This window comes from Schistocerca nitens, chromosome 5, assembly GCF_023898315.1.
Source record: "Schistocerca nitens isolate TAMUIC-IGC-003100 chromosome 5, iqSchNite1.1, whole genome shotgun sequence".
Classification (NCBI taxonomy): Eukaryota; Metazoa; Arthropoda; class Insecta; order Orthoptera; family Acrididae; genus Schistocerca; species Schistocerca nitens.
The window spans coordinates 596,214,452-596,234,443 of record NC_064618.1 but is presented as its reverse complement, the minus strand read 5'-3'; positions in this window follow the sequence as shown (position 1 = coordinate 596,234,443).

Sequence of the window (19,992 nt, the reverse complement as noted above, 5' to 3'; positions counted from 1 at the left end):
CAGGCGGCGAACTGTGGCGGAACTAACGTCAGACTTTCATCTTGCACAGAGTACACGCGTGTCTGAACACTAGTAATGATGGCCTTCGCAGCCGACGACCCATGAATGTGCCAATGTTAATACACGATAAAGGCTGTTACGGCTGACATGGCCACTAACCATCGGCACTGGACGTTGGTGCAGTGCCAGAGCGCTGTAAGGTCTGGTGTATCCGGACACCTCCATCATGCCGATGGAAGTGTGCGAATCCATCGTCTTCCAGGAGAATAGCTCCTTGACACATGTACTGCGGGACGGGGACAAGCTAGCAGAAGCTCTATTATGCTCTGGGGAACATTTACATTGGCATCCATGAGCCCAGCTGAGATTGTCCAAGACACCATCATGGCCAAGGAGTATCGTACACTGGTTGCAGACCACGTACACCCCTTCATGAGGAGCATGATTCCCGAATGCAGCGGCATTCTTCAAAAGGATAAAGCACCATGTCACAAAATAGGAGTGTGATGGGATGGTTCGAGGATCATAGTGGCTAATTCCAATTGATGTACTGCGCCCCCCCTCCCCCCCCCCCTCTCGACTAGCCAGGTCTGAGCCCGATCGCACAAATCTCGGATGTAATTGAACGTGGAGTCAGAGGTCATCGCCCCTCTCCCCAGAATTTACAGGAATTAGGTGATCTGTACGTGCAGGTGCAGATCTGGCATGTAATTGAACGTTTCGGCAGAGGTCGTCGCCCCCTTCCCCAGAATTTACAGAAACTAGGTGATTTGTATGTGCAGATGTAGTGATAGCTCCTCTATATGACGACGCGTCGCCGCTCTTATCTGTGCCAAAGGTAGACATACAGGCTATTAGGAAGCTGGTGATAATGTTCTGGCTGATCAGTGTACATATTAACGATACATCTGTTACATGGCATTATTAGGCTCTTTACTCTTTCCATATCCCGATGATTACAGTCAGCAGCCGTAATAGAACTTTTCAAATCCTTGTAGATCTGGGTAAACGGAGAACAAAGCCGTATCAGTGGTACCTAACTGAGATACTGTCTTCTTCATTTGTGTGGCCATAGTATACGTAGTTGCTTCATAGATCATGAGGGTATTTTTGATCCGTCGTTGCAACTACAAAACTGCGTGATTTTTTCACCAGACGTGTTTCGCTTTATTGAGGTAAAGCATCATCAGTGATCTGTAATTAAGTTTATTTACATTTTGACTTGCTTTTTAGATCGAACAACATTTCGTTAAAAAGTAAGTACAGACCAACCTATCAAGCATTTTTGTAGTTGCAACGACGGATCAAAAATACCCTCATGAAACACTATCGTTTTCTTGATATTGTATAAGTGTGCCTATACTATAAGTCCTCATCTGTAAACAATTGGAGAGCAAAGTCGAAGAAAAACTGAATTATTGAATGTAAGACATGCTACGGGGTGTCATTTATCCACATTTGTTTATAGTTCCACGACAAACTGGGTAATGGCAGCTTCATCTCTAATTTCAGATGCTCACAAATGGCTACTTTCTGGGGATGTACGCTTGTAAGCAGTGGTAAGTGCCAAAAACGTGGCTGCTACTAACAGTACCATGTATGTTGTTCGTGTCAGAAAAATGTTTCACAGGATTTGTAGAAATTCGAGGCCGACGTGGAGAACTACAATTCAGATAAAAAATATGTTCCTGAACCGAGGCAGGATTCAAAACTTTATGCTAATCAAAAAATGTGAATAATTATGTAAGCAAGTAAAGAAAATTTGGAGCCCAGTCGCACACTGATGGGACAGGGACTAAAACTGAGCATAGGAAAATAAAAACAGAAAGCATTAACTCCACTTCAAAACGTTCCTTTGCAAAGGATGACCTAGGAGTATAGTTCCACTTCAATCCTCGTAACAGTGAAATGATGACTGAAATAGATATTAGTGTCAGTGGCGTTGGGAAAAAGCTCTAGGACTCGATGAATTTCCTACCAAATTCTTTATGGAATTCGAGACTTAGTTAATCTGTCTTTTACAATCTACCGTGGATCCCTAAAATGAGAAAACGTGCGCAGTACCTCAAAGAAAGCAGAGGACACACCTGTCGCAAAGATGAGCGTCAAATATCGTCCATAAAATTACTTCCAGTATCTTGGACATCCATTTCTTGTAGAATCTCACAATATACTCAGAGCTCAAACATAGTGTGTCTCGAACAGAATGATCTCGTCCACGCCAGTTAACATGGAGTCCGAAAAACTTATCATATGAAATCAAAATCACTCCTTACTTGGGTGACATACTAAAAGCGAAGTTTGTGACTGGTTTGAGGAAAATTTGGTGTGGAAGACGCCGCAAGCTATCTTGGATGGAGAGCCGTCGACCGATGATGAAATAACTTCGACTGTGTCCCATGGAAGGGTGTTGCGACCGTTGCTGTTCAGGTTGCACATAAATAACCTTGTGCACAATGTCAGTAATAACATTAGACTTCCCGCAGATGACGCTGTTACCTATAATGTAGTACTGTCAGAAAGAAGCAACACAAATATTCCGTCACATCTTGATAAGATTTGAAGTGGTACATAGGATGGCACCTGGTTTTGAATGCTCAGAACTGTAAAACTGTAACCTTCTCTAAAACTTATTAAATTACGGTTACATCAGTGAACAACGGCAGCCTTTGGTCAGTCCTTAAAAAATCCTAAGGATAACACTTTTGAGTGATGTGAGGTAGAACAATCACATAGTCTCAGTGGTAGGTGAAGCAGGTGGCTGACCGCAGTTCATTGGTAGTGTACTAGAGAAAAGCGTTCTGTCCACAAAGGAGACTGCACACAAAAAACACGTGCAACTCGTCCTGGGATAATGTGCAACTGCGAGGGACCCTTCCCAATAGGATCAACTAGGTACGTTGGTTGGATGCAAAGAAAGGCCACACGAATGGTCACAGATTTGTTCTAGCCATGAGAGTATGTCACGAAGACGCTTAAAGTAATGAAAAGGCAGAGGCTCGAAAACTGACGCAAACTATCGAGTGAAAACAATCTTAGAAAGTTCCCATAAACAACTTTAAATGATGAACTTAGTCCAGTACGTATCGTTGTCTTGGAGATAGCGAAGGCAACGAGTAGTTACAGAGCGTCAAGAGGCGCTTCATTCTTCCCGCTCTCCATGCGTAAAAGAACGGGTGTAAGTGGTACAACGGGACGTATCCTCTGTCAAGCACTTCACAGAGGTTTGCAGAGCGAGGATGTATACGTAGAAACAAAAGTCAGCTAGTAACGCCGAATATACTGTTTAAATCCATAAGTTCTGTGGGAAGCTTTCCCTACGTTTGAACGGTTACGGCTTAATTTATATGTTCTTCTAAGCTAGTAAAATACTATGTTCTATTCTTGACGATACTGAAACAGGCAATCAGTTTATTTTGAAAGCACTCTTAACAAGTGTGACTAACGTTATACACTTATCTCATAATGCACCTTTGTTAGCAACCATCGTCTTACTTCTAGTAAATTACGTCATACCAGTTTATTTCAAATATGAACGTCTGAGAGGACACTATGAAAACTGCAGCTGTACCGTACTCGTTGAAAGCAATACAGTGGATCTTTGACAGCAGCAAAGGAATACGTGCTCGAAAAAAATAAATTTATGTAATTCCCGCAACTCAGTATATTTTAAATTTATTAATATTTTTATTAGTCACTAGTTTTGAACGTTTTCATTAATTATGAAACAACTGCCGGCATGTGTAATGTTTCGTTGTATATAATACATCTGTTCTTACATCTAATCAATGTAGCAAATGTTACGTGACTGTAATAGATTGTTTTTACGCATTAAGAGTTCGATAGGCGTCTTTTGTTGTTTGTACATAGAAAGATGACAGACTCCTGTAACATTTATTACGTGGATCTGACATAAAAATAAATCTAGTGCACACAGTAAAACGTTAAAATTGCAGGTAATGGTTTGACAATGTACGAAAATGTTCGAAACTAGCCGCTAATAGAAACATTGTTGCAGCTCTGACAGAAACCTTAGTTAGTAAATTACAAAGGAATTTGTCACTACCAAGTGGTTTCGAAGAGGAAATTGTACACGAAATCAGTTTGTCAAGACAAACATGTTGAAGTGAAACGTTCTTTGTATAAAAGTTTTTCTATCAAAACATTTATTCAGTCAATTATATTGTAATATGATGGGTCTTCGATTTAATTCTGATTTATATTCTATTCACAACATCCAAAATACAATGTTTTACACATAATCATTTTTTCTACGTTTGTTCTTTTTTTCCGGCTCCATTTCTCAGAGCATATTCCACTTAGATGTCTTCTTCTATTCTGTCGTTCTGACATCGTTGTCGCTGTCGTCGTCTTACGTGTAGGTATGAGGAACCTGTGTGATCCACCTCAAAAAAGTATATGGTTATCATTGCCACAGAATACTCAGTATAAAGAAATGGAAGCAGAGGGCACGTCCTTCGATTTTTATGAAGTTAAGCGTTACGGTAGACACAGTATTGAAACCGACTAATCGTGAAACAATAGCTGCTCGAAGTCTCAATGTTTACGGAACATAATTAATCTAAATGACTAAATGAAAACTTTTGTCAAAGGAAACGCTAATAAAACAAGTTGTGATAAATCTTTAGTTAAAACTTATCACATAAACTTTTAAATTCACTATCGTTCCCACGTGCAGTTTGTGAATTGCCAGTGCTTGTAGCTTCAGATGACATCGAAGCTACTTTGTTTTGTAAATATCGTTTTTTTTTACTTACAGCAATTTTATTTCACTTATTAACTTTTCTTTACTGAGACTTTGAAGTGAATTGGAATGTTTAATCTTGTTTTTTTAACCTGAAAGTAATATATTTGCTTGCATGTCTGGATGAATAACCATTAATGACGATAGACAGCCACCCCAATTTAATTCGAAAAAAATGGTGTGCACAGATATCCGAAGTGGTTTAGGCGACCAATAGCTATAAGCGCCAATCTGAGTTCATTTCCTGGTCCAACAAAAATTTTCGCTTGTCACCAATAGATAGTTTACATCTAACATAGCTGATCCCAGGACTTTCGCAGTTAGGTAACCTATTTCGAATTAACATAGGTATTACTTTAAACGAAGGCAGGAGACTGCATTAAAATTTAATTTATACAAATATTTTTAATTAGGCCCAGACCTATAAGTGCACTCTAACGTTGGTAATCATATTTCTTTGCTAAATGACGATCGATAAGTGCCACAGAGAAACCTTTGTCAAACTTTGTCAAATAGATAGTTTACATCTAACATAGCTGATCCCAGGACTTTCGCAGTTAGGTAACCTATTTCGAATTAACATAGGTATTACTTTAAACGAAGGCAGGAGACTGCATTAAAATTTAATTTATACAAATATTTTTAATTAGGCCCAGACCTATAAGTGCACTCTAACGTTGGTAATCATATTTCTTTGCTAAATGAGGATCGATAAGTGCCACAGAAAAACCTTTGTCAAACTTTGCGCTAAATATGAGATATGGTCCAGCTTTTCCATTATGTAACAGTTATTTGGAATGTATTCTTCTTCATCATTGTTTTCTAGCAATAAGTACAATGATAATTCGCGATCACTAATTTGAGAAACGTGGGTCCATTTGTACAAACTACCCGCGACTCAGCTACAGGTTACTTGCACGTGGCACCGTCGGGGTAGCGTGCTCGAATAAAACACTTAAACCTCTGTTTTTCCATAATCACTGAGACGTGGTGTTCCTCCCAAATTTAGAAATAAGTTGGGTACCTAGATACATTCAGTATACAGTTATGTATCACCTACAATGAACCAGATGTAAAGTAGCTAGTGACCATATTTTTCACTGAAAATTCTCAAATTTTGTGCTACAGGGTACTAGGAAATGAAGTATCACAATAAGTACGACCAATATCTAAAATATACACACTTCTTCATGGACCAGAGATATGAAATTAAGATATGAAAGAAATCAATTTTCTATTAAAATATAATAAAATGTAAGTATACTGCCATCCTTTGCCGTGTTTTAGTTTATCACGCGTAAAACCTCATGCGTTAAACGACAAAGCAGGGCCTACTTAACTAGCCGTCAGCACCAGACTCGAATGAACTGAAAACTCAGAGGAGAGCTGTAGCGTGACTCCCATATGTCCATTTTTTCTGAGAATTTCCATGCGCCCTCCGTTGCTGCAGCTTTAATCTTGTTAATCTACGGGCAAGTATTTCCATTTCCTATGCGGAAATGAAGAGCTGAACAGTGCGAGAGGTGTCATATACAGAGCGATAAACTAAAAAGCAGCTAGAGACAGAAAAGTGGGACGATACGAAACGTACTACACACACAGACACACACACACACACACACACACACACACACACAAAAACACATACTTTCTACAGGCACACGGGTCCGCAACAGGTGACGTTGCGTTGAAAACCGTAGCGGCAGCTGATGATCCAATTACTAAGTACCATGATTTACTAGTTTCTGTAGAACTTATAACAATTTGCATACAAATATATTTCGTGTTTAACCTTCAATACAGAATACTTTCTTAGGCGTCGTGCGCTAAAACCATCTTATGATGAAGTCGAAAATGCGCTTTCTGTTACTAGAGATCCCACCAACAAATTTCGACAACAAATGTATACGACATCAATGAAGTATCTTTACAATTGGGGTTGGATTGCAAACAACATCCAAAGATAAGGCATTCTGATTTTATACGAAATGTATGGAAAATATTTTGCGTTCAAGAGCAAAAGCAAAATAAAATATATCTATGTGGACACAGTTGTCCTGGAAGAATCATGAAAGTGAAGAAATGAAATGACATGAAACAGTTACGTTGGCCATGCCGATGCTCGGAAGTAATCAGGTAATAATCTTCTTTTGTTTCGTCCTAGGCTCAAATGGCTCTGAGCACTATGGGACTTAACATCTGAGGTCATCAGTCCCCTAGAACTTAGAACTACTTAAACCTAACTAACCTAAGGACATCACACACATCCATTCCCGAGGCAGGATTCGAACCTGCGACCGTAGCGGTTCGTCCTAGGAATAGCCAACTTATATGGAAATTCTGATATTACTTGATGTGATAATTCTTGGTCAAAGAGGCTTGGCTTTCAGAGGTTCATCTCACAAAACTGAGATCCAAATTATGTAAATTGCCTCGGAATATTAGTGCTCTTGAGTCATTATCGTCTAGCACTTGAAAAACACATTAGAACAGGCATAAATGGACAAGAACCTGGAAAGAATTTACAAGTGCATTATCTGTCAAGTAATGCTCACTATGCATTTATTTCAACTCGTGCCCTTCGCGTTAGGAGTGCCAGCCTGGAACCGTACTGTAAAATCTGGTGGAATTAATATAGACTCCGAATACGACACAGTTTGGATGAATGGGGAATGGAACATCGTCATCGGATGCTTTTATAGACCCCTGCGTCAGCAGCTGTGGTGGCGGAACGGTTGAGGGAAAACTTGGAGAATACTTCACGTAAATTTCCTGGTCATGATGTTGTATTAGGTGGAGACCTCAACTTATCATCTGTAGACTGGAAGACTCAAGTGATTAGGGTGGGTAGTAGGGACAGGGAACCGTAAAAAACTTTTCTAACTGCCTTATCCGAAAATTGCCTTGAGCAGTTAATCAGAGAACAAACACGAGAAGGTAACATCTTCCCCTGCTGGTGGCAAAAATATCCGAACTTTTCGACGCAGTTAGCGTTAAACAGGGAACCAGTGATCAGAAGTCTGTTACAGCATCACTGAATATGGCTGAAAACAGGAATGTAAAGAAAGGTGTGTTTAGCGAGAGTACGAGAAACTGATTTCAGTTTGCCTTAGCGGTCAGCAGCAAAATTTCATCCCCAGCTCTAAAAACACTATCAAAGGACAAAGTTAGAGAACATTGTGCAATATGCTTTAGACAGGTAAGTGACGAGCAAAGTTCTGAAAGCCTGCCTTGGTTCTACAGCCATACTAGAAAGCTGCTGCGAAAGCGTGGAGAGCGTCATTGGAAATTTAAACGTAGCCAAAGCATCATAGACATACAAAAATAAAACCAAGCCAAATTTGCGTAAGAAGAGCGACGTGCAAAGTGATCGACAAATGTGTAAGTACAATTCTCTCTACCGACTTGACAGAAAATCCTACGAACTATTAATCTTATGTTATAAGGGGTGGTCTTAAGAAAAACGAACACCCGCCACAACGGGAACATGGATTGTAAGCATCACATGCAGTACGACATTTATCACACTGGGAGACGAGACGATCAATTCCTGTTTCGTAGAACTCGGTCGGCCGCTAACGGACCCACTGTGGCACTTCCTCGTCCGACTGAAACCTAAGTCCACGAATGTCTTTATGCAGGTCGCCAAAGACGTGAAAATCACACGCTGAACGATCCAGGGTATATGGAGGATGTTGCAGTGTTTCTCAACCAAATTGCTGAGGCGTAGCCTTTGTCGGATTAGTAGTGTAGGAGCGGGTCTTTATGATGTATCAGGATGATTCTGTCCCACAGCATTCCTGGGTTTTCGACTTTTTTTGGCGCATCGCAGTTTCTGCAAAGCGTCTTCTTTGCAATGAGCACTGATTGTGGTTCCACGAGCAGAGTGATCCCTGCAAGCGAAGCAAGTGCTCAACATGACCTTATCAGAAGTTGTGCGAACACTTTTGGATTTCTTTGGCGGGGGAGTGTATGATATTTCCACTACTGGCTTTGCCGTTTGCTTCGGGCTGACGGACGGAATCATCCTTTTGCACGATAACAAATGGTTCAAATGGCTCTGAGAACTATGGGACTTAACTTCTGAGGTCATCAGTCCCATAGAACTCAGAACTACTTAAACCTAACTAACCAAATGACATCACACACATCCATGCCCGAGGCAGGATCCGAACCTGCGACCGTAGCGGTCACGCGGTTCCAGACTGTAGCGCCTAGAACCGCTCGGCCACCCCGGCCGGCACACGATAACACCCGTCCTCACATTGGCAACAGGACGAAGTCTACGCTTCAGCGATTTGGTTGGGAAACACTGCAGCGTTCTTCATACAGTTAATATCTTTCAACGTGTTATTTTAACTTATTTGGAAACCTGAAGAATGGATGTCAGTTTCAGTCTGACGAGAAAGAGTAAGAGAGGATGCTGTTTTGGGTCCGTCAACAGCCGACCACGTTCTATGAAAAAAAATTTATCATCTCGTTTCCCATTGGGATAAATGTCTTAATGCACGTGGTGATTACTTTTGAATGCAACCATTCCATGGTATCTTTGCGACGGTTTTTCGGATTACATTTGACTGTTGTCGTTGTTGTTGTTGTTGTGGTCTTCAGTCCTGAGACTGGTTTGATGCAGCTATTTACGCTACTCTATCCTGTGCAAGCTTCTTCATCTCCCAGTACCTACTGCAGCCTACATCCTTCTGAATCTGCTTAGTGTATTCATCTCTTGGTCTCCCTTTACGATTTTTACCCTCCACGCTGCCCTCCAGTACTAAATTGGTGATCCCTGGATGCCTCAGAACATGTCCTACCAACCGATCCCTTCTTCTAGTCAAGTTGTGCCACAAACTCCTCTTCTCCCCAATTCTATTCAATACCTCCTCATTAGTTATTTGATCTACCCATCAGATCTTCAGCATTCTTCTGTAGCACCACATTTCGAAAGTTTCTATTCTCTTCTTGTCCAAACTATTTATCGTCCATGTTTCACTTCCATACATGTCTACACTCTATACAAATACTTTCAGAAACAACTTCCTGACACTTAAAGATATACTCAATGTTAACAAATTTCTCTTCTTCAGAAACGATTTCCTTGCCATTACCAGTCTACATTTTATATCCGCTCTACTTCGACTATCATCAGTTATTTTGCTCCCCAAATAGCAAAACTCCTTTACTACTTTAAGTGTCTCATTTCCTAATCTAATTCCCTCAGCATCACCCGACTTAATTTGACTATATTCCTCCATTATCCTCGTTTTGATTTTGTTGATGTTCATGTTATACCCTCCTTTCAAGACACTGTCCATTCCGTTCAAATGCTTTTCCAAGTCCTTTGCTGCCTCTGACAGAATTACAATGTCATCGGCGAACCTCAAAATTTTTATTTCTTCTGAATGATCTTTAATACCCACTCCGAATTTTTCTTTTGCTTGCTTTATTGCTTGCTCAATATACAGATTGAATAACATCGGGGAGAGGTAACCCTGTCTCACTCCCTTCCCAACCACTGCTTCCCTTTCATGCCCCTCAACTCTTACAACTGCCATCTGGTTTCTGTACAAATTGTAAATAGCCTTTCGCTCCCTGTATTTTACCCCTGCTACCTTCAGAATTTGAAAGAGAGTATTCCAGTCAACGGTGTCAAAAGCTTTCTCTAAGTCTACAAAAGCTAGAAACGTAGGTTTGCCTTCCCTTAATCTTTCTTCTAAGATAAGTCATAGGGTCAGTATTGCCTCACGTGTTCCAAAATTTCTACGGAATCCAAACTGATCTTCCCCGAGGTCGGCTTCTACCAGTTTTTCCATTCGTCTGTAAAGAATTCGCGTTAGTATTTTGCAGCTGTGACTTATTAAACTGATAGTTCGGTAATTTTCACATCTGTCAACACCTGCTTTCTTTGGGATTGGAATTATTATATTCTTCTCGAAGTCTGTGGGGATTTCGCCTGTCTCATACATCTTGCCCACCAGATGGTAGAGTTTTGTCAGGACTGGCTCTCCCAAGGCTATCAGGAGTGCTAATGGAATGTTGTCTACTCCCGGGGCCTTGTTTCGACTCAGGTCTTTCAGTGCTCTGTCGAACTCTTCACGCAGTGTAGTATCTTCCATTTCATCTTCATCTACATCGTCTTCCATTTCCATAATATTGTCCTCAAGAACATCGCCCCTGTATAGACCCTCCATATACTCCTTCCACCTTCCTGCTTTCCCCTCTTTGCTTAGAACTGGGTTTCCAACTGAGCTCTTGATATTCATGCAAGTGGTTCTCTTTTCTCCAAAGGTCTCTTTAATTTTCCTGTAGGCAGTATCTATCTTACCCCTCGTGAGATAAGCCTCTACATCCTTACGTTTGTCTTACATTTGACTACCCTTCATTAATCAGTATTCAGGTCGCGGCCATCTGTTCAAGCCCTCTGTGGCTCTAACGCCACTGAAATTGTGGACGACACATAAAAGGCCGACATACTAAACAGATTATTTCAAAACCTTCCCAGTATGTAGATCGCACTGCAGTTCCTCCTCTAACTCATTGCACGAACGACGAATGTCTGATATCGAAATAAGTAATCATGGAATAGAAATGCAACTGAAATCGCTCAACAGAGGGAAGTCCACTGGACCTACCGGGATACTATTATGATTCTATGTACAGTATACAAAATAAATTGAACCTCTTCTAGGAGCTGTGTACCATACGTCTTCTTAGAAGCGAAATGTAACTGATGATTCATAAGAAAAGCACAGGTCGGTGTCGTTTTGATCAAGAGTTGTCCAAGGGGATGCTACCTCTGACGTCAGTCACTTGTGAATTTTGGAATATGTTTTATGCTTACATATTATGACGTTTCCGAAGAGGGAAAATACGTTACAGGTTCACTTAGTAAGCAAAAAAGCGAAAGCGTTACAGAGATGATCATCCAATTCCAGTGGCAGACGCTGCAAGAGAGGCGTTCTGCAGCACGGTGTGGTTTACTGTTAAAGTTCGGACAGCGTACTTTCCTAGAAGAGTCAACAAGTATATTACATCGTTCTACGTATATCTCGCGAAGAGATGGAGAAGATAAAATTAGAGACATTCGATGAGACACCGAGGTTTATTGGCAATCGTTCTTCCCGCGAACAAATCGCAAATGGAACAGGAGAGGGTTAAGTGACAGTGGCACTCAAAATATCCTCTGTTACACAACGCAAAATGGTTTGCGGAGCATAGAGATAATTGTCGTAGATGTAGGTTCAAATGGCTCTGAGCACTATGGGACTTCTTGAGGTCTTCAGTCCCCTAGTCTTAGAACTACTTAAACCTAACTAACCTCATCCATGCCCGAGGCAAGATTCGAACCAGCGACAGTAGCAGCAGAGAGGTTCCGGACTGAAGCGCCTAGAACCGCTCGGCGACAGCGGCCGGCTGTAAATGTAGGAACACAGAGATAATGAGATGTACTCTTCAATTATTGTCCATGCAATTTCAGATTCAAATTATTTTGAACAGACAACGTTCATTATACGTTATAATTACCTACGTAAGGAAATTTGTAAACATGAATGACAGGAATGGTATTAGGAATCTGCAGATTGTTGTCAGAAAACAGGAGTTGCTGTTCTACGTTTAATTTGATCAGTTCTTATGGAACCATTCCTATCGGTGAGTAACAAGGACAACGTATGAGGGGTCTTGTAAAGGTGTTGAGGCACATTTTCTTCAGGGGAATCATCTTGAAAATATTTTCTGCATGCTTGTCATAGCCTTTTGTGGAATACATGCAGCAGATACTTTTTTCGGAGTGATTCGCTTTCTTTACAACCTGTCCAGTTAAGGTCCACATCGATGGACAATTCTGAAACAATGTGTTGGAAGTTCGTTATATAAATTTAAATGAAACAACTAGGTTTCTATGAAAGTGATCGACGATGAGGTTGCTGAAGTATGCAAGTTATTTACCAATGAATACCACAAAGATATCGTAACAAATTTAGAAGGAGAAATTAGAAAACAATTCGTACTTCAAACTTTGAATACATGACTTTCGAACCATTAGACTTCTTGAATAACAGGTACTTTCAAGCTTATTTCTGAATATATATGTGCAACCACACACACATATTACACTTCTCCTGTGACTGTAGACGAAGCAGAAAGGTCATTCAACACTATGGTTCTTGTTAAAATTGTCTCAGATAAACTATACATCAACGACTTACAGATTTGGGGACCATGGAAACAAAATATAGCTTCGCAAGCCCATTCGGCTTTGATGTTGTAATTAGAACATTTGTTGAACGAAAGGCTTACAAAGCGCCATTGCCAGTGTTATACGAAAGTAGTTCATAATATACTGCCCGTTGCCCGAAGCATTGTGATTTACATGTGCGTGCAATGAAGTCTGTTTACTGAAATATGGGAGCACGCCGGGGAACTAGAGGGGACAGAACGCACTATATCGCAGCCATCTCTCTTGTATTCTTCCTTGATATATTTAACCTTTCCATACTTATTCATAATTCATCTGATTGATGTGTTAGTTCTTTCAAAGCCAAGGTAGTAAATTGGAGACATGGTTTATGAATTATTTTTGTTTTACTACATTCCAAATGTTTTTGGCTGGTTCAAATGGCTCTGAGCACTATGGGACTCAACTGCTGTGGTTATTAGTCCCCTAGAACTTAGAACTACTTAAACCTAACTAACCTAAGGACAGCACACAACACCCAGCCATCACGAGGCAGAGAAAATCCCTGACCCCGCCGGGAATCGAACCCGGGAACCCGGGCGTGGGAAGCGAGAACGCTACCGCACGACCACGAGATGCGGGCAAATGTTTTTGATTGCAACAGAATATTATACAAGGGATAATATAATAACTATTTCCAGTTTTGTGTAATAATAGACATGAAATTAAACATTTTTAAAAAATAAAGTGAATTCGAGAAATGTGTCGTTTGAACTTGCAATGGGATGAAGGAAATTGCATATTATAATAAAAGTGCTGGAATGACTTAATTACAAAACGAATGGGAAATTTAGAGCACTGCTATACGTCGAACCCTTCATACGATTTCCTCGGCGGAATCTGTCTTCTTTCTAAATACAGTGGTATGACATGTCACGGTCTATGGCTTCCTCGAATATTTACAAGGGCTGTAATACAGGATAGCACAGCATCCAACATGCACCTGAACCTAGTGCTGTTAACAGAATCTCGATGATGCACGCGTGTGTACTACTGTGTGCTGTGATTCATCCTATTGTGCCGTTAGTTCTCTTGAATTATGCACGTAATATTTCGTGCAACGTATAGTACCATAGTATAAAACCGGATTTATGAACTTATGTTTAGTGTTTAAGAAGAAATTATTCTATCTTTCATCCTAACGAGAATTTTTTTGTGCATCTCAAGTAATCCCCAGTTTACGTAATGCATACAAGTCGAAACTTATTTGAAATAACAATAAAACTAGAATGCTATTTTTGGACATGGGAAGGAATAAGAAAGATTGGGTTTAACGTCCCGTTAGACATGGGACCAGTCACATGTCCTGCCTCGGGCCCGGTCCTGGAGTATGGGTATGGAGACAACCTCACACATCCATGGACCCTGCATGTCAGCTGAGACTATTCAAACTGGTGGAGACTCTGTAATGGTGTGGGACGTCTGCTGTTAGGCTGATACGGGACTGCAATACGTCTAGATACGACTCTGACAGGTGGCACGTACGTAAGCATCCTGTTTGATCACCTGCATCCATTCATGTCCAATTTGCGTTCCGACGGCCTTCGGCAATTCCAGCAGGACAATGCGACACTCCATACGTCAAGAATTGCTACAGAGTGGCTCCACGAACACTCTTCGGATTTTAAACACCTCCGCTGGCCAACAGACTCCGCAGACATGAACATTATTGAGCATATCTAGGAAGCATTGCAACGTGCTGTTCAGAAGAGATCTCAACCCCCTCCTACTATTACGGAATTATGGACAGCACTGCAGGATTCATGGTGTCAGCACCCTCCAGCACTACTTCAGACGTTAGTTGAGTCCATGCCATGTCGTGTTGCGGCACGTCTGCCTGCTAGCGGGGGCCCCACACGATATTAGGCAGGTGCATCTTAGTTAAACTCCAGTCTCTGCTTAAGACAGGATATTTCCTCACAGATTGTAAATGCATAGAAAATGAGTGTGGTAACTTTCGAAAACATGTTTCCTTCGCTGATTCATGTGTTAGAATGGAACACATGGATGAACAAAGACCAGGGAGGTGACAAAAAGCTCGTAAAAACGCGATTTATTTTCACACGCACTATAATGCCTAATATTTGAATACAAGGCAATATATTTAATGTGAAAATATAATCGAAAGGACCATGTGTCTTTACAGTCACATCGGATATAGTAGGCAAAAGAAAATCACCATAAATTCGCATTAATGACCGAAATATTCTTTCGCGAGTTGAAGAACCCTTACATAAGCCACTTCAAACCTGAAGTGACTGAATGAAATTTAGGTATTGATTTCCATGTGTTCTAAAGAGCCGAAAGCCCAAATAAACACCTAACGTTTACCACGTTAAAGATGATTACGAAGTGTGTAGTGGAAAGGTAAGTCGACGCAATGTACATTGTAAAGGTAGCGCATATGTGCAAACCAGCAAGAGTCTCAGTATCATTGAGAAAGGAGTCAGGTGAATGTACCCACTTATCTATCACAAGAAAACCGCCGAAATTACCAAGAAGAACAGAACATCGTCATAACGGTAGCAGGCAGAGGAAGAGTGTCCTATTGGCTAACGGCCTCGCGGAGTCGCGGATCATTTCTTTCGCCGAGCTTCGCTACTGGCTGAGCTGGCAGGATTCGTCGGGACAAATACCCACAGATTCCATCTAGAGATATACATCCCAGCCGAAATGTATATGAATGAAGCTACCTATCATCGCGCCCACGAATAGGCGGCATAAAAGATGTTTCGTGCAATAGACCACACCTCTCAGATCTCCCTGTCATTACCAACGGCATCATCAGAACTGCGTCTCCGGTGCCTTTACCTTACGTAAGGCAAAATTGATCGTCAACTAAGAGCTGTTCAATTTGCTTATGTATTCTTCTGTATACAGGGTGTCCCAGCTATCTTGTCCACCCAAAATATCTCTGGAACAATAACAGCTATTGGAAAAAGACTTTCACCGGTATCAATGTAGGGCTGGGGCCCATGAATGTACATATTTCGAAACATTCTAAAACGAAAGCATATGTGTTTTTTAACACAAACTTACGTTTTTAAATGGACTTCCTAAATTTTTTCTTCAGAAATCCATAGCATGACAAAGCACATACACAATGCCGTTGATTGCATCGCAATATTCCCATTACATCCCGAGATATTCAGACGCGAAGTTGACACTTGAAACACCCGACATGCGCTGCTAGAGCACGTCCTGAGGCTCAGGCGTGAACCCCATGCTGCCCGTAATCGCGATGTGATTGACATTCGTTTCGGACCTCTTGATAAGTATGGAGGTGTGATTACACATGTCAATCACATCGCGATTACGGGCAGCATGGGGTTCACGCCTGAGTCTCAGGACGTGCGCTAGCAGCGCATGTCGGGTGTGTCAAGCGTCAACTTCGCGTCTCAATATCTCGGGATGAAATGGGAATATTGCGATGCAATCAACGGCATTGTGTATGTGCTTTGTCATGCTATGGATTGCTGAAGAAAAAATGTAGGAGGTCCATTTAAAAAAAACATATGATTGTATTAAAAACGCATATGCTTTCGTTTTAGAATGTTTCCAAATATGTACATTCATGGGCCCCAGCCCTACATTGATACCGGTGAAAGTCGTTTTCCAATAGCTGTTATTGTTCCAGAGATATTTTGGGTGGACAAGATAGCTGGGACACCCTGTATTAGTCCTCTCAACAACTTGGACTCATGAGCTTTTAAGCTGATTGTGCCATGGTTCTCTCACTTACCTTCTCTTGCTATCTTTGGAATTGCGTAGATGATGTTTGACCGAATCAGATGATATGTCGTCAGTCGCGCAGATTCTGCACAGCTTGAATAGTCGCATGATTGCCACGGCCTCTACTGACCGTAGAAATTCCGAAGAAATGTTGTCAGTGGCTTCTGTGTTATTTGATCGCTAGCCTTCCAAAGATGTCAAACTCTGTAATACTGGATCCCCTATGTCTTCCAGATCGACTCTCAAGTCTTCTGGGATGTCAGTAGTTAGTTTCTCCCCCTCTTAGATGAATTCAGTTTATTCTTTCCACCTATCAGTTTCATATTCACCGCGGAATTCCACTAGCAATTTTTAATGTTGACGCATCTGCTTTTAGTTTCGCCGAAGTTATTTTCACTTTCATATACAGTGATGAGCCAAAAAATTAGTACCACGGCCCACTGCGATGTTGAATGTCTTTTGATGGTGTAGCGGGCACTTGAAGCAGTAAGTGAAGAATGTAAGCGGAAGAGAGACGAATGAGCAGTCATTATAGCTAAGATACGGGCCGCATATGAAATCCAGTGATATAATTTGTTTTGACAAAGGGCATATTATTGTGGCGCTAATGCTGGAAACGAGAATGTTTGAAACGGCGAAGCTGGTCTACTATTGGCGTACTACTGGCGTGCGACTATGGAAAGTTGCTGAAGGATGGTGAAATAACGATTAGGCCGTATGGTACTGGATGACCACGTCTCAGGATATGTCACGGATTGCGTAGCCCCTCTCGCCGGAGGTTCGAGTCCTCCTTTGGGCATGTGTGTGTGTTTGTGTGTGTGTGTGTGTATGTGTGTGTGTTGTTCTTGGCGTAGGTTAGTTTAAGTAGTGTGTAAGTCTAGGGACCGATGACCTTAGCAGTTTGGCCCCTTGGGAATTCACACACATTAGAACATTTTGAACCACGTCTAATCAGAAAGTGTAGAGGTCCGAGAATCCCCCACTACGTATCCAGGATAGGCAGCGATCTGTGTCAAATCTGAAGAGGAAGTGCAACGCTGGTGCAAGTACAAGTGTCTCGGTGCACATCGTTCAAACAGCATTGCTGAACATGGAGCTCCACGTGATACGACTTCTACGTGTTGCTGTATTGACCCAAGACATCGTCAGTTGTAACTGCAGTGGGCACAGCATCAATGAGTTTTCACGATGGATCAATAGAAACGTGTCGCCTATAGAATGAACCGTATTTATTGTTACATCAGGTCGATTGTTAGGTCTTAACACGCTTCATCCAGGCGAATGGCTGCACTAAACATGCACCAAGCGACTGATGTAGGCTGGAGAGGGCAGAATCATGCTGTGGGGTAGAGAGAGTTTGGCTTTCATGGGATCTGTCGTGGTAATCGAAGGCATCAAGACAGCAGTGAACTGAGTGAACATTATTGCGGACCAAGTGCGTCGCTTCATGCTTGAAGTCTCCTCTTGCGAAGATGACATCTCCGAGTAAGGTAACTGTCCTTGTTGCAACGTCAGAATCGATCAACAGTGGTTTAAGGGGCATGATAGTGAACTCACATTGATGTCTTTGCCAGCAAATATTTCTGACCTGTACCCTCTGGAACACGTATAGGGCACAAGCTGAGTGCCCGTAAACCACCATCCCTTAATTTGCGGGACTTGCTTGACCTGGGCGTAGACATATAGTACCACACATACTTCTGTAATCCTGTGAAAGTCTTGTAGAATCCATACCAAGCAGAGTCTATTGTACTGTGAAACTCGAACAACGGGAGTAATAATTTTTTGGCTCAACGGTGTATGCAGAATATGCACTTCCTACGACCACTTCTTTTCCGACTTGTTCACAGTTTTCCTGCAGCAATTTCGCCTTGGCTCCCGTACATTCCCATTCTAATTCACTCCTAGGAGCCATACTACTTTTTTCCCATCTTTCAGCGAATTATTTTGTACTTCATTCTTTCGTCGACGGACTAAAGTACCTTCCATCTAACCTTATTTAGCTGTGTACCATGTCCATTCCTATTGAAATGAATTTTGCACTGTTGTATTCATTATAGCACTACGTGCAGCCTCAGAAATTTTCAGTCGCACATCCTTACTTGTGAGTAATTCTGTCTCATTTCCAATACCGAATAGACTTTCTCCCGTAACTCAGTCTTCAGTTCCTTCCCCTACAACTGCTGGGAAATCACTCATGATTATTATATTATTTTATCACTTCCCATATTGGGTTATCCGTTCAGTGTCTTGATACATTTTCCCTATCTCTTCAGCTTCTGCTTGTGACGTCGTTATGAATATGTACTTGAATAACTAGCTGCCGATTCTGATGAGAATTGTTCTATCACTAAATATTCCTGTCACTAAATAGTTCTACCAGGATTTTGCCTACCTAGCGAGGTGGCGCAGTGTTTGGCACACTGGACTTTCATTCTGAAGGATGATGGTTAAAGCCCGCGTCCGGCCATCCTGTTTTAGGTTTTCGGTGATTTCTCTAAATCGCTTGAAGCAAAAGCCGGGATGGTTCCTTAGAAAGAGCACAGCCGACTTCCTTCCCAATCCTTTCCTTATCCGATGGCACCGATGACTTCGCTGTTTGGCCCGCTCCCCCAACCAAACACGACAGCCTTTCTTGTAAGTTTGATCAGTACGAAGTTAAGATTAGCATAACGTATTTTTTAAATAGTACCCTATATATGTTGTTTGATAATTCGCTTCCTCTCCACAAGATGTGTTAAAATCGTATCGAAGTGTAGTACTCACGTAAACAAGACGTTATTGAAAACAGATTTTGACTTCCCTGTTCTTCTGTTCAGAGTATGTGCCCGACTTGACGTAACTTGTTAGCTCGCTCAAGTTGGCGGTAAACAAGTGGAAGAACGAGAAAAAATCAGACTGAGTATTCAGTCAAATGGTTCAAATGGCTCTGAGCACTATGGGACTCAACTGCTGTGGTCATTAGTCCCCTAGAACTTAGAACTACTTAAACCTAACTAACCTAAGGACATCACACGCATCCATGCCCGAGGCAGGATTCGAACCTGCGACCGTAGCAGTCGCACGGTTCCGGACTGCGCGCCTAGAACCGCGAGACCACCGCGGACGGCTATATTCAGTCAATCATCATCAATTGAACGTTTGTGTATGTACAGTGTACACCAACGAAGGCAAGGAAGAAATGCCGCCAATCTACGGAAGATATATATTAACACAGTAGTAGCTGCAATACTGTTTTCTCATTTACTAAACGGCTACCTAC